Here is a 13311-nt window from a genome sequence, read left to right as displayed (position 1 = left end):
CTCACACCGGCTACGTGGAGAACGAATATAGAAGAAAGCTTTGGGAAATGGCCAAGCCACGTGGCTGAGTCTGAGTGGGCACCTGTGCTCATCACACAGTCACTATGGCCGCCCGCTCATTTCACATCCTGTAAGCAGGACATTTTTTGAGCCAGGCCCACATGGTCCAACCGCACTGTGGAGAAACTGCACCATTCTTCCGCCGTCAGCCTCCCCGACTGCTGACGAGAGCCAGAGTTGGCATGGACACTCTGCCTCTTAAGAGCAGCCCACGCAAGTTAGATCAGCACCCCACGCATTCAAGCGGCACGCCCAGTCTTCCAGGAAATGGGTTGTTTTGGTTTATCATCTCCATGCACTGTGGTTCTTTCCTTGTTTGAAGGAGGGCTGGTGGGGTGACGGAGTCAGAGTAGCACTGTCTCTGCATCTTTTTCAATCTTTCCATGCCCCAAACTGTGCATCCATCCAGCCCAGTGTTCCCCACACAGCAAGAACTGCACCTGGATTCATTTACAGCACACCCAACACTGTAGCATGCACCACTATGGCACAACATACAGCAGCTTTAGCGGCAAGAGTCCCAGGGCCCAATCAATCCTTCGCCAGCAGACTCAAGAGACAAGCAAACAGGCCAGATTTGGGAGGTGGCTTTTGGGACTTGGAAATTTGCATCCATTGGAAGCCAGAACAAGTTCGACTCATTTCTCCTAAGCCAACAGCAATCAGAAGGCAACCCCCTCCAGATGCAGTAACAGGGATGGGATACAAAGCAGCAGGCACCTAGAGGCGAAGGCTGTTTCATTACCAGGTGCTTGGACCAGCCGCCTTCCTGCAACGTTACCCCATACTGGGAAGTCCCTGCTCCCAGGGGCAATAGCCCCTGAAATGCTTGCAGCACCGCTGTGTCCTGCCCCCTCACTACCTGGCCAACCCTTCTGGGGACGCAGCAGAGCCTTCCCGGGAGAATCGACTCTCATGAGATGCTGTGACCAAAGGATATTTGCACAAGCACTCCAGCAAAGCCTTCGGCGTGCAACTTCCACCAGAGCATGGATGTTACAAGCCTGGCACGTTGGCTTTCCAACAATGCTTTAGCATAGCCAACAGTCACACTTTTTTCCTGAAGCTGACAGCAGAGAAGGAAGAGCCACAGAGGCAGTAGGGACCCAGCAGCCGGTTATTGTTATGATGTTCCTGATGCAACAGCAGAGCTGATTATCCACCCCCTGCTTCATGTAAAATGATTAGCTGAGCAGCAGAGAAAGCCAGGATGATGTCACACTCCAGGACAGCAGGCCCCGTCCTCTGGTGATTTGAGGTACATGTCTCCCCCAGCTGTGATGTTCCCAATGAGTTTCACATGCCGGGGCAGAAATTTCTTGTTCAGTTACAAAACCCCTGAGTAAAGGGCTGGTTATTTCAAAGCCAGGACAGTGCTGAGAAACTCAGTCACTTGGCTGCTCTCTAAGCACAAGAAACTGCCCCATGTTACACTGATCCCAAGGCCAACCCCACAGAGTCAGCCTCAGACGTGAGTAACACAGACAAACCAGTGACCTATGCTGCGTTATCCGCAAAGGGGATTTTCTGTTTCTGAGGTGCAGGTGAGGACCCAAATTTGGGACTCATTCCCCAGGACATGCCACAAGACTGTTGTTTGTATTACCCCTGTACCAAGGCCCCCCTACACTAAAGGAGCAGGACACCATGGTGCTAGGTGCTGTACAAACACAGACAAAAAAAGACAGTCCCTGCCTCAGAGAGCTCATAGCCATGGCAGTAACGTGGCGGCGGACATGAAGTCAGCTGACGAGCCCAGCCCAGAGTGGAGCATGAGGCACCTGAATTACAGCTCCCCTGAGCCCTTGTGGTGCCGCTGCACAATTGAAATTGTTCAGTAGGGTCAGAGTATGGTTCTTCATCAGCCACCCAAAAAAGTTTCCATGGAAAGCAGGCACCTTTTTCAAAAAGCTTTTGTGTTGCCAAAAAAAACCACCCTCAATTTTCAGGTGGATTTTCAAAATTCAATCAGCCCTACTAACCGGCTCTGAGCAACCCACTCGGCACAGCAGTGCCAGGTCTCCTCACCGGCACAAAGCACCATTGAGAACTTTCCCTGGATAGGGGCATTTACCCCACACTCAGCAGCATGGTTATCCAGGATACATCCAGACAGAACAAGGTGAAGTGCCCCGATACTGATTTTGACTGGCACAAAAACCATCCCACTGCAACACAGATCTCCCTACGTGCCAAAGAGCTGGCAGGTTTCCAGAGGGCATTTCGATTGCTTGCTTTGAGCCTCCGTTTTCTAGGGGCCCAGCCAGACTCAAAATCCCTCAGTGCACTGGCCATGCACGAGTGCCCACTATGTTGGTAGTAAGCTATGTAAGGGACCAGCTGGCAGTTGGGGGGAGAGAGGGACAGGGAAGAAAGGCATCCAGGAGAACACTTCACAAGAGACAGAGGTACCCATATATAGAACTGGAAGAGAAAATGATTCCCTAGTAACTTTGTTAGAAGTAGGTGGAGGTAGAGAGAGAGAGATTAAGTGGCCAGTGTACCCGAGGGAGAAGATTCTTCGTGCTATACATCAGAGACATCGCCAACTGGAGAGAGAAAGATAATCTAATTGAGACAGAAACAGACTGATTTCTCAAAGCCTCTGGCAGGCTAAGAAACAAACTCAATTTGCATTATCAGTTTCCCTTCTCTTTATCTTTACCAACCTGCCGGCTCAGAAAGGGACAAACTGCTGCTGCCATGTGTGTCTCTGTCTCACAGGCATCTCTGCTCTACCATAGCTGACGTGCTGCCTGGCCTCCACCAGGCAGGTGGGATGGTCAAGCGGCTGGGTGAGACACACAAGCCCGAGGTCTCATTCAGACTGCCCATTTCATCATGCGCATAGTTGCTTTGCCTCCCTGTATCTCAGTTCACCATCTATAAGATGGGGAGAATAGCACTACCGCATAGGGGTGTTATGAAGATAAACACATTAAAGACTGCGAAAGGCTCAGATACTGCAGTACACCTCTATAATAACGGGGATCCTAACATAGATTAAGTGGCTAGACATTGGGCCCGTCTAGCTCCTACAACCAGTGGTTGCACTGCGGATCTCCTGTACACAGGCTGAACATTGCAACACGTTTCCCAGAGCAAGGCAGGCCAGAAGCAACTTCCACTACTGTTTCCTCTTGCAGTTGGTGTTTGTACATCTTTCCCCCTCAAAGGCTGGTGAACTATTTCTACATCTCCCTGCTTAGGTGTTGATTAGTCAAGCTGATCTCCCCATGCAATTCAGTCTCTCCAGTCCCCTTGCCCAGAAGCAAGTGCAATGTTCCAGGGGAGGCTGTGCTGGAGTCACGCATGGAGTACCATTGCCTTCCAGCTCTGTGACGTAATGACTCTGAGTATGCAGTCCAAACTTTTATTGCAAACTGTTGAGATTGCTCTCCATTACTCCCCCCCCCACACACACACACACAGGCAAGTCTCTCACACTTTTATTGAGTATCAGCACTGCTCCCTCTGATAGGTCTTTTTCAGACTTATTATTTGTATTATTGTAGTGGCTAGAGTCCCCAGCCAAAATAGGTGCTCCATTGTGCTAGGTGCTGTATGTACCCAGAGAGAGAGCCCTGCCCCAAAGAGCTCACAATCTAAGTGGACAAAGCAAATGATGGGAGAAAAAGTGTCATCTCCATTTTACAGATAAGGTAAACTACGTCACAGAGTGACTTAGTCCAAAGTCTCACAGGGCATCTGTGGCAGAAATAAGAACTGAACCCAGATCTCCTAAGTTCCAGCCAAGGGGCCACAAGACCAAGCTTCCTCAATTTTCCCCCAGAGGCACTAGAATAGCACATGCCATGTGATCCCAGAGTATAGTTACTGGAACGCACATTCCAACGGATTCCCTGCCAAGTGTACCATTGAAAATCCGTGCTCACAATAAAATACCGAGTCTGTTCCTATGCTTTATGCACTTGTTCTGCAAATTAATCCCGCTCTGTGTGTGTGCAATTTAAAATGCAGATCCATCTTCAGTCAGTGGCGACAGTGTCATAACAGTGTCGTTGTGAACCTATAGCTCATGTTTCTTATTTTGCATGCAGCTCAGTTGAAAAGGACTTTCCTGACGCTGTCGCCACTGACTGATGATGGGTCTGCATTTTAAATGACACGCACAAAACTGGATTAACTTGCAGAACAAGTGCATAAAACATTCTTCATGAACAGAATTCTTCAATGAGACCATCATCTAGGTATTGGGGCGGTCAATTTTTAGGCCTAACATGTCCTTTGAAAGAAAACTCATTGTAATAGATTTAACCTAAATGATTTACATTGTAATTAGATGGAGGGATTAAAAGCATCTTTTAAGAAGTCTTAAATATAGTTAAGCAGGAAGCTACTGCTTGACAGTCTGATGATGAGAGAGTAGGACTTCACGAATGCAACTCACTGCTTAGTAAGTGCTGAGAAAATGAATTTGTGTATGCATTATTTTATACATATGCATGTGTTTTATATGTGCCTATGCATATTTGGTGAACACTTGGATAGCTACTAAGGTATCAAGCTGTGCACAAATAATTGGAGTGACCTGAGAGTGCATTGCTAACCTGAAATAGAATTTTCCTAAAATATTCCTAAATGAGATGAATTCTGTTCTCTCTTATAGCAATGTAAACCCAAGGTAACTCCACTATAGTAAATAACAAAGTAACTCTGCATTCACTCCAAAGGACTGAGAGCATAAACCTAATTTAACACAGCCTAAATGTAGATGGGGTGAAAAATCAAAGCAGCTGAACATGATTTTCAGGCCAGGCTCATGAATTTTGGAGGTCTAACTCATGATTTTGAACAATGTGGTTGGCAATACTAGTATAGCTATTAGGAGTCATGGTTCAAGACCTACATGCATCCATGTAATCAGATGTACAACACAGAAAGGCTGCACTGGGAAATCAACTCTGCATCACCACAACTGGCTTACATACAGTTTTACAAAATCACAACTCCAAAGCAAAGCAAAGCAAACATCAGAGACATAGCGCCGTCACTGCTCGCTTCCCCACGCACGACAATCAGAAGTGAAATCTCATTCATTGTTAACTTGAGCGAGGAGACTGGGTACAATGAGTTGGCCCTGCAGGGCTCCTGCTGAAGTGGCATTTTATCCCTGTCTCCTGAACCATCTTTCGGCTCCCGGTTTTTTGTGCCCAGCATTAGCTTTCTCCAAAGGGAGAATCTGTGAGTAAATGCAGTCACTTCCAGAAGACGCCGAACCATGTCAATCAGCGGTAATACTGAAAGAAACCACACCAAAAAATGGTTTGCAGGAGAGGATTTTTACTTATTTCTTTTCTTAGCACCTTTGCAGGATGGCAGCTGATGGGCAAGAGATGAAAATGGCACAAGAAAAGGTCCCCCTCTCCCCCCTTTTTTGATCTCTTACTCTCCATTCTTCTTTGAATTAATCTTACCAGAGATCTGCTCTACGGCTGTTTGAACAGAAAAGGAAACAGGTTTTTGGCAGACTAATCCTTGCTTCAGAGCACAAGGCTTTAGCATGTCACCTGTGGCACACTAGACTCTCGATTCCTGCTGCTTACCCAGGAGGAAAGGAATGAGAATGGGACGCAAACAGGAGAGAATGGGGAAGGTGAAAGCGGACCCTGGAAGGAGAACCCTGAAGCTGTGTGTTTTCAGCAGGTAGGGACCTCATTGAACAGAACATCAGAGTAACATGGAATGATACAATAGCACCTGCAGGCACTGAACAAGATCGAGGATCCATTGTGCTAGGTGCTGTACGAATACATGGGGTATGTCTACACTGACAATCCGGACAGCACGTGTAGGTATACCTGCATTAGATCTGGTGGATCTAGCTGCAGTGACGTAGGCCATACAAACCTGCCCAGCACCCTAGGTATGTTCTCAGGCAGTTAACCCATCCTGCCGCTCAAGCAGCCTCTCCTACCCAGCTATTTTTAGCGTGCTAGCTCCATCAAAGCTACCTTGGGTTGCTGCAATTATGCCTCCCTTCTGCTGTGCAGTCAAATCCATCGGGAGAGACAGTCCCTGCCTGAAGCATTTACAATAGAAAGGGGAGATTTTCAGAGGCGCACATAGCATATGGGCACCTAATTCCCATCAAAAGTCAATGGGAGTTAGGTGCCTACCTGCTTTTTATCCCTTTGAAATTCTCCCCCTGAACAGATCAAGGCAGGTGAAGCATGGGAGAGGGGAAATATTGTCAGTCCTATTTTACAGCCACAGAACTGAGGGAGAGAAAGAGCAAGTGACTTGCCCATGGTCACACGGGGAGACTGTGGCAGAGTCAGGAGCTGTCCATAGATCTCTTGTGTTCCAGCCCAGTGCTTCAACCACAACAGCATCTCCCTCTCACAAACACTGCAAATTGGGTGGCCTTCCATGTGCCATTCCAGATTGGAGATCCCCTTCTTGTGTCTCCTCTGAGCATTCAGGCCCAATAACCACCAGGATAAGCAGGTGCAAATCTGCTGAAGTCAAGAGTGTTGCACCTGTATTCACCTGTCGAAGCTCCTTTTTGAGATCTGCGCAACGAAGAAGCTGAACAGGAGGGAACATTACCAAGAGGAACCACAGAAGGAATCAATGTGTCTCATTAACACAAGCACCGTCCTTCTGTGGTGCACTCGTGTGTTCGATTAAAAGCTAGATTTGTAATTTGAAGCAGGAAAAAAAGTCCAGACTAATACAGAGTAATCAGTAGAACACAATGTACCATTCCAGCTGCGGTCACAATCCCTGTAACAAACACCAGGGCAACGCTGAAAACTGTAAATGCCTCTCCAAACCTATCAAGTGAAGCCCAGCGTTGAGAAAAAACTACACAAAGAGCCGCTATTTCTCCAATGCAACAGGCAGACGGTCTATAATTCTCCTTCTAGAACCCGACAGCTCGGTAATGGCAAATGTAACAATGTATTGATTTCGTCTGCAATATTAGACTATAAAATGGCGATGCTGCCGGATCCTGAATGATGGAATTGCTGAGGTCTTTTGGTGTAAATGAAGAGGCTTTCAAAGCAACCTGAGAAATGTGGGACACTGATTGAGACAATAACGGGCCAGGCCTTTAGCTACTTTAGCCACGCACTTCCATGGAGCTACGCCGCTAGATGCCGATGGAGGAGTGGACCCAGTCTCAACGTTTCTACTGCCCTGCGGGAACCCATCATGGAGCGTGATTTAAAGTCAGTATGTTGGGAGTGGGAATGAAAGGGTTAAACCTGTCATACAGCATGTTTATTTACAGCCTTACAATTCAATCACGGCTCCCGTTCAACTTTTCCCTGCAGAAGGCAGGAAAGCCGCTTGGTACAACCTGTTCTAAAGAACGCCCAGCCATCCAGTACATTGCAGCACCATGTACAAGCATTAGCTGCCATCGGTCACAGCTTACCAGGGCTCCATCGGGGGGCTCTTCAAAAGCACCTGCACTCTGGTGATAGTCAACGTGACCCGTGCTCCGAAGTCACTTCGGGTGTGTCTACACTGGAGCTAGGAGCGTGCCTTCCAGCCCGAGCAGACAGACCTGCTAACTCCGCTCCAGCTAGTGCGCCAAAAACAGCCGTGTGGAGGTCGCGGTGTATGTGGCGGCTTGGGCTAGCCACCTGGGAACGGTCCCAAGGAGTCGGATGGGCTTGTGTGCAGGAAGCCAGCCCGAGCTGCCGCTCACGCCACAGCGTCCCCGCGGCTGCTTTTAGTGCACTAGTTGGAGCGGAGCTGGCACGCGTCTGTCTACCCGCACTGGGAAGCGGGCCTTGGTCTCTTTTTAAACCCCTGCCCTCAACACTCGTAACGCCGCAAAGGGATGACTGGGACCCTGAGCCGGCAAGCTGCTCTCTGCAGGATTTCAATAAGGAGTTCACACAAGTACCGGGCTCTACCCACAAAGAGCAACTTTCAGGATGCGGGGCAGGGGGGCGTCCGAAGGGAGAGAGCCCATAAATACAGCCCCAGTTCAGCAAGCCATCCCTTTTCAGCAAAGCACTGGCACATGCTTAACTTTAAGCACATGCTTACGTCCCACTGATTTTGATGAGACTCCAGCCCATGTTTAGCTCCTTGGCTGAACTGGGGCCAAGCGCCAAGGATGGAGAATTATTTAGCCTCACGCTCCAGTTCTGTCTGGTCCTTGATCCTGAACACCAAAACTATCGGAATTCCTTTTTTTTTTATTTTGCAGGAGGCGTCCATCTAAATATATAAGGCATAGTGTACTCTGTCGTCACTCCCAGCTGTCTCAGTGCTTCAGCATTTCTATTACTTTTGGAACTAGTTCAGTCGAAGCCAGGCCAGCATACACAAGATCGCTGACAGTGTTTGTCAGGGCTACTATTCCATGAGAAAAACAGGCTCACACGCATACACAAACTCTGGCATGAAAAGCCAGATAATGATGCTTAAACAGTGGTGCCTCGTTCACACCATCAGATTTTGGGGGAGTGCTGGGCGCCCATGAGCAAAACTGCCTTCCTGCAGCAGTCTCAGCTTCCCATTCAGGGAGTCAATAGGCCGAAAACCGCCCCTTTTCACAACAGCTTTGCACATTTCCCTCTCCGAGGATGTTTGAAAGGACAGATCAGCTGCCCGTGATTTTGAGATCTGACTCTCCCCATCAGCAAAGCCCAGCCCCCGTATTTTCAGGAACAGTTTTAGTAAACGGATCTCTTTTGAAAAATAAGCTCATGTTCAACTTCAGAACAATGCAACCCCGTGAGTAGTTCCAACTGAAGGCATTATTCCCCATTTACACTGAGGCCCCTTTACATAGTTCTAGCGTGACAAAGGGGACTTAAAACAAGTTTAAGTGTCATTTACACTCATTTTAAAGCAAGGCCCCTTTACAGTAGGAAAGATACAAAGGGGTTTTTGTGTAAAACAGTGTCAAGCTCAAGGAATTTACTAATGGGGATGTTTATCATTGGGTTTAAAAAAAAACAAAAAACAAAACAAAAAAAAAACAATTAGCACAAAAATCTATCATCATTTTCGACTGGCAGCTCCACAAAAAAAGCAATTCAATTTGCACACATGCCATACCTCGGAGCCCTAAGCAAAATTAACAGGAAAATTCTATTTACCCATCTGATTAAAGGGTTCCTTTCAATTCAATGACTTAGAAAAGGTCTGCTCCCTCCCAGGGCACTGGCAGACTGGCAAAGTTAGGCAATAGCATCAAATTTCAGTTTAATCCCTTTCCTGGAAGAATGCCTGGACAATATAACAAAACATCAACAGGTTCAAAGCTCCCCGCTTTCTATTCTATCTTGTTTTTTAAATTAAGTCATAAAATGAGTCAGAATTTAAAACCATAAAGAGCAGTTGTATGGTTTATACATTCCACCACCCTGAACACCTTTTTGCTTCCTGTTTGTAGCCGGACAAGGGAATTACTTCATTCATGTCTCCATGTTCTCTTGGTAACTAATTCTCTATCCCCAAACACCATCAGCAAAGCTGCTTCTCAGAAGAAACCAGCAGGATCTCAGCACGTCCAAAAACAGATGCAAGGTTTTATGGAAACTGAGTAATTGGGAGTGATTTGTCCAGGTGATGGGCTGAGCAAAGAAGCACCTAGATTAAGAGCAGTAAATGGAAAGAAACCAAGACACACAGATGATCATTCACAAGGAAGCAGAGCTTCATTCGAATTCATTATCTATCTAGCATCATGGGAACATAGACACCGAGACCTATGCGAACAGTAAGGACAGGGAAATTGAAAGATGCTGATCCTGCAGAGATTTACGCACATCCTTAACTTCATTGATTCGACTTCAACGGTGTGTAAGTCTGTGAAGGATCAAGGCCTAACTTTGGCCATGACACAGTCGTATTGCCAGGGAGAACAAACACAGGAAACTGTGCACGTGTGCGTAAACACTGCCTTGCACCTTCACTGGCTAGTGACATCTCCGCCAACTAGCACTTGGCGGGAAACTGTTCCCAACCAGGGAGAATTGTCAAGATTTCAAAATGTTTTCTCGTGTCCCAAATCAGGACAAATTTCAAAAAATTGTGCCAACTGAACATGTGAGGGGCTGGGGGTTATTTACCTTCGGGCATCTGAGCCTCTGAGGAGCACTCGGCTCACATTTTCAAGTTCTTTTTACCATCTAGGAGCGTTAGAAACTTTTCTGTTCTAAATGAAAGCTGAGTTTCTCACATCCACATGGCTCCTGCAGCCGTGGCTTTAAGGAAAACAGCAAATATTGCTAGTTTCACAAGCTGATAACACTGACAGCAACTGTATGGCACTTGCAAACACGAACCAATAAATCCTTGAGACAGCCCCGTGATAAATGTAAGCACTCTTCAAACTCATTGTACACTGAATAAGAGCGTGTAAGTGACTTGTCTAAGAACACGGACCGAAGTGCTCAGACTGCACCACTTCCCCACTCCCCAGTCACATATACTGCACGCGCACCCAGCATGCCTGTCTGAACAGGGACCGTACTGTCAAACATCCCAACGTTCACCTTCTGCACTTGCAAAAACGACCAGCTCTCACGTGGGGGCTTGAAGAGGTTTTTTTGATTACCTCTGCTGATGAAATGACTTAACAGCAACTTCATTATAGAGGAAGGTAATTCCAATTCCAAACCCCAACAACCATTCTCAGGATCACATGCCCCTCCGCTGCAGACTGAATTTTGCCAACCTTTAGGGATTAAATAAGTAAAGGTCTCCGTGATTCCCATGTAGCTTCCGTTCTCGCTCCCTCCCTGCCCCCTTCTTCCTCATTGGTGCTTGAAGGATATGAAATTTGGGAGAACGCCAAGCAACTGGCCCATCTAAGCTGCTAAAAGGAGACACCCCGACATCCTCCATACAGCAATCTGCAGCATGGAAATACTTCTACCCCCATGGAAATGGGTGTCACTTCCACAGCTGATCTAGGGCATGCACAGCTCCGGGTTCTGTGCTGTTCTTTTACCTTAGAAAACTAGACAGACAGAAGGGAATGGGGGAGAGCTGGGGCTCTGTTCTCTAGCACCCCCATTTTGTGCACATCAAAGCCATCACACCACAGCCGGACCACAGTTGCAGCCCTTCTCGGCAACTTCCATAGAGGTGCCAAGGACTGAGTGGCTCATGTGGCACCTTCACTACCTTGCCACTCAACCCGGAACTCTAACTGGACCCTCCAGGCCAGGCCAAAGCAAACGTTTCTAATAAAACCTGCATTTCAGAGCCTTCTGCCAGCCCCTCTGCCTCGCTCGCCAACAGCAACAGGCTTGCTGGTGACCTGGACCTCGCTGCCAGATCGTAAACCCGGTTTCCTGCCGGCCTAGACAACTGGACGAAGAAACTTCCCCGTTTAAAACTCAACTGGGCCAAATCCTGCCCTCAGGGAACGAGAGGGTTGACTTCCCAGGGAGTTCCACGAGAGCTCAGCTGGGCCCCAAAGGTAGTGACAGCCCATCACAGACACACAGGAAGAGCAAACTTGGCCATAAGCATTTCATTTGTTTCTGAATGGGGGGAGGGGTTCAAAAGCACTCAGCACTGGCCTCGCTCTGCTCCGGGCGTGTTTTACGATGGGTTTCAATGGGAGCAGAATGAGGCCAAGTACGGCAAATCCCAACCTAACTGGTAACAGGTTTTGCTTCTAATGGTTACCCCTTTAGGAAGGAAGGAAGAGGATTTATATAGTCTCTGGAAATGAGCCTTCCAATGGTCATGGTCACAAATCACATCACCTTCCCTTATAAGAGGTCCGGGGCTGAAAAAGAAAAATCAATGCTTGGGAGAACCAAGACTCTGATCCTCAGAGAGCCAGACATGGGGCAGCCAGGCACTGGGAAAGCATCTTTCACACACACATGCCCAGCCCCTGACCTGCAGCACCAGCCTTGCCCACCTGTATGCAGTGCTGGGCCCTGCATGAGCAGAGATGGAGCGCGGTGCCAAACCAGACCAGGTTACTCGGGGGCTTTTTTGGAGTAGAAAACCACTCCCTGGGGAAATGGGAGGCAGGGACATAGACAACTTCTGTTTTGTTTTGTTTTTTTATTTGGGGCGAGAGGATGTAAAAGGTAAAAACTAATAAACTAGCAGCTGTTGAATATAACTTCGACGAGCAGGTTTTGTACCAGGTCTGTTTGTCCACTTTTAATGCAATGAGACAAAGAAGCTTTGTTCCAAACTCAGTGCTCCGTTTATTAATGCAATCCCTAAATTTTCATGGGGGAGGTTAACACACCCCTCCCACTACCCAGTTGTCAAGGCTTATGGAACGGGAGTATGAATCTCATTCCTGCTACCTAAACAGGGATTCAACCAGAGGTCTCCACGGAGGAAGGGTCAGCGCATTAGACTAACCTATGGCACCAGTAATAGCAGGATGCTCAGATGTGTCACATTGCATTAAGAACTTTCGTGTCAAAGGATGTTTTGATGCACGCAGCGCTACCCCGCCAAGCACAGAACACATGCTTCGCTGCTTGAGAGACGTGCCCCTTCCCTTGGTGTCTCAGAGATGCTCAGGCTACGTGATCTGTGATAGATTGGTAACAGGACTCCCGCGGGGCCTCAGCACGCTCTTCCACCGCGCACGGTGCTGAGCGTGCCGGCAACACTCGGGTAAGTCAGAGTTTATGTTAGAGATGGCCCCGACCACAAACCGTGGAGCCAGGTTCACAGCTGGATCTCCGGTTTCTGTAGCAACACTCTCTAGGTCAGCTGCCATACCGACCCCAGCCCCATAGCGCAAACGCCCCCTCACCCGCCAAGCAGTGCCACAGCTCAAGCCGCAGCCCCGAGTCAGAAGGTCAGCGTAGTGCAGCTGAATATATTAGCACGACCGAGAGACCCGGGTCCCACCAATTGTAAACCAGGTGTAAATCCAGGGTAGATGCTTAACCACGGGCTTGGAAACGCCGAGTCCACAAGCGCGGGTCCCCCCCAAACTGACAATGCAGTGCATTTACAATCCACATGTCCAGGGTCCCCACCACCTTCCCCCTGATAAGGGCACTGTTTCTGGAAGACGTAGAGGCCCAGAACTCGAAAGAGCTGCAGAGAGGAGAGGTCATTCTGCTGGCAACGCTCTGCAGGGCCGTTCACTCAGTGTAGGATTCGAACTGATGCCTGCAACTGGCGTAGGAGCAGAGAGGTCAGTGTCACCCCCCAGCCTAGGCATCTTACAGCCCCTGATCGAGCATGACCAGGATACTAAAACTGATGCACGCTTGACCTTAGACTGAAGGCTAAGCTTACCACTGTGGAGTGGGA

At 48.2% G+C, this 13311-nt stretch overlaps 2 protein-coding genes across 2 annotated transcripts in view; both read right to left on the bottom strand.

The window, feature by feature from the left end:
* The window catches only part of TPST1 (tyrosylprotein sulfotransferase 1), a 227699-nt gene that overhangs the window by 745 nt on the left and 213643 nt on the right, over nucleotides 1–13311 (bottom strand). The gene's annotated exons all lie outside the window — the stretch shown is intronic.
* LRRC75A (leucine rich repeat containing 75A) overlaps nucleotides 1–13311 on the bottom strand; it is a 165922-nt gene that overhangs the window by 141283 nt on the left and 11328 nt on the right. The window lies entirely within an intron of this gene.

Source organism: Emydura macquarii, unplaced genomic scaffold (genome assembly GCF_026122565.2).
Source record: "Emydura macquarii macquarii isolate MOO-44397 ecotype Brisbane River unplaced genomic scaffold, CSIRO-AGI_Emac_v2 contig_450, whole genome shotgun sequence".
NCBI classification, from domain to species: domain Eukaryota; kingdom Metazoa; phylum Chordata; order Testudines; family Chelidae; genus Emydura; species Emydura macquarii.
The sequence above is the reverse complement of the archived record's forward strand: the minus strand, read 5'-3'. Positions and strand labels throughout refer to the sequence as shown.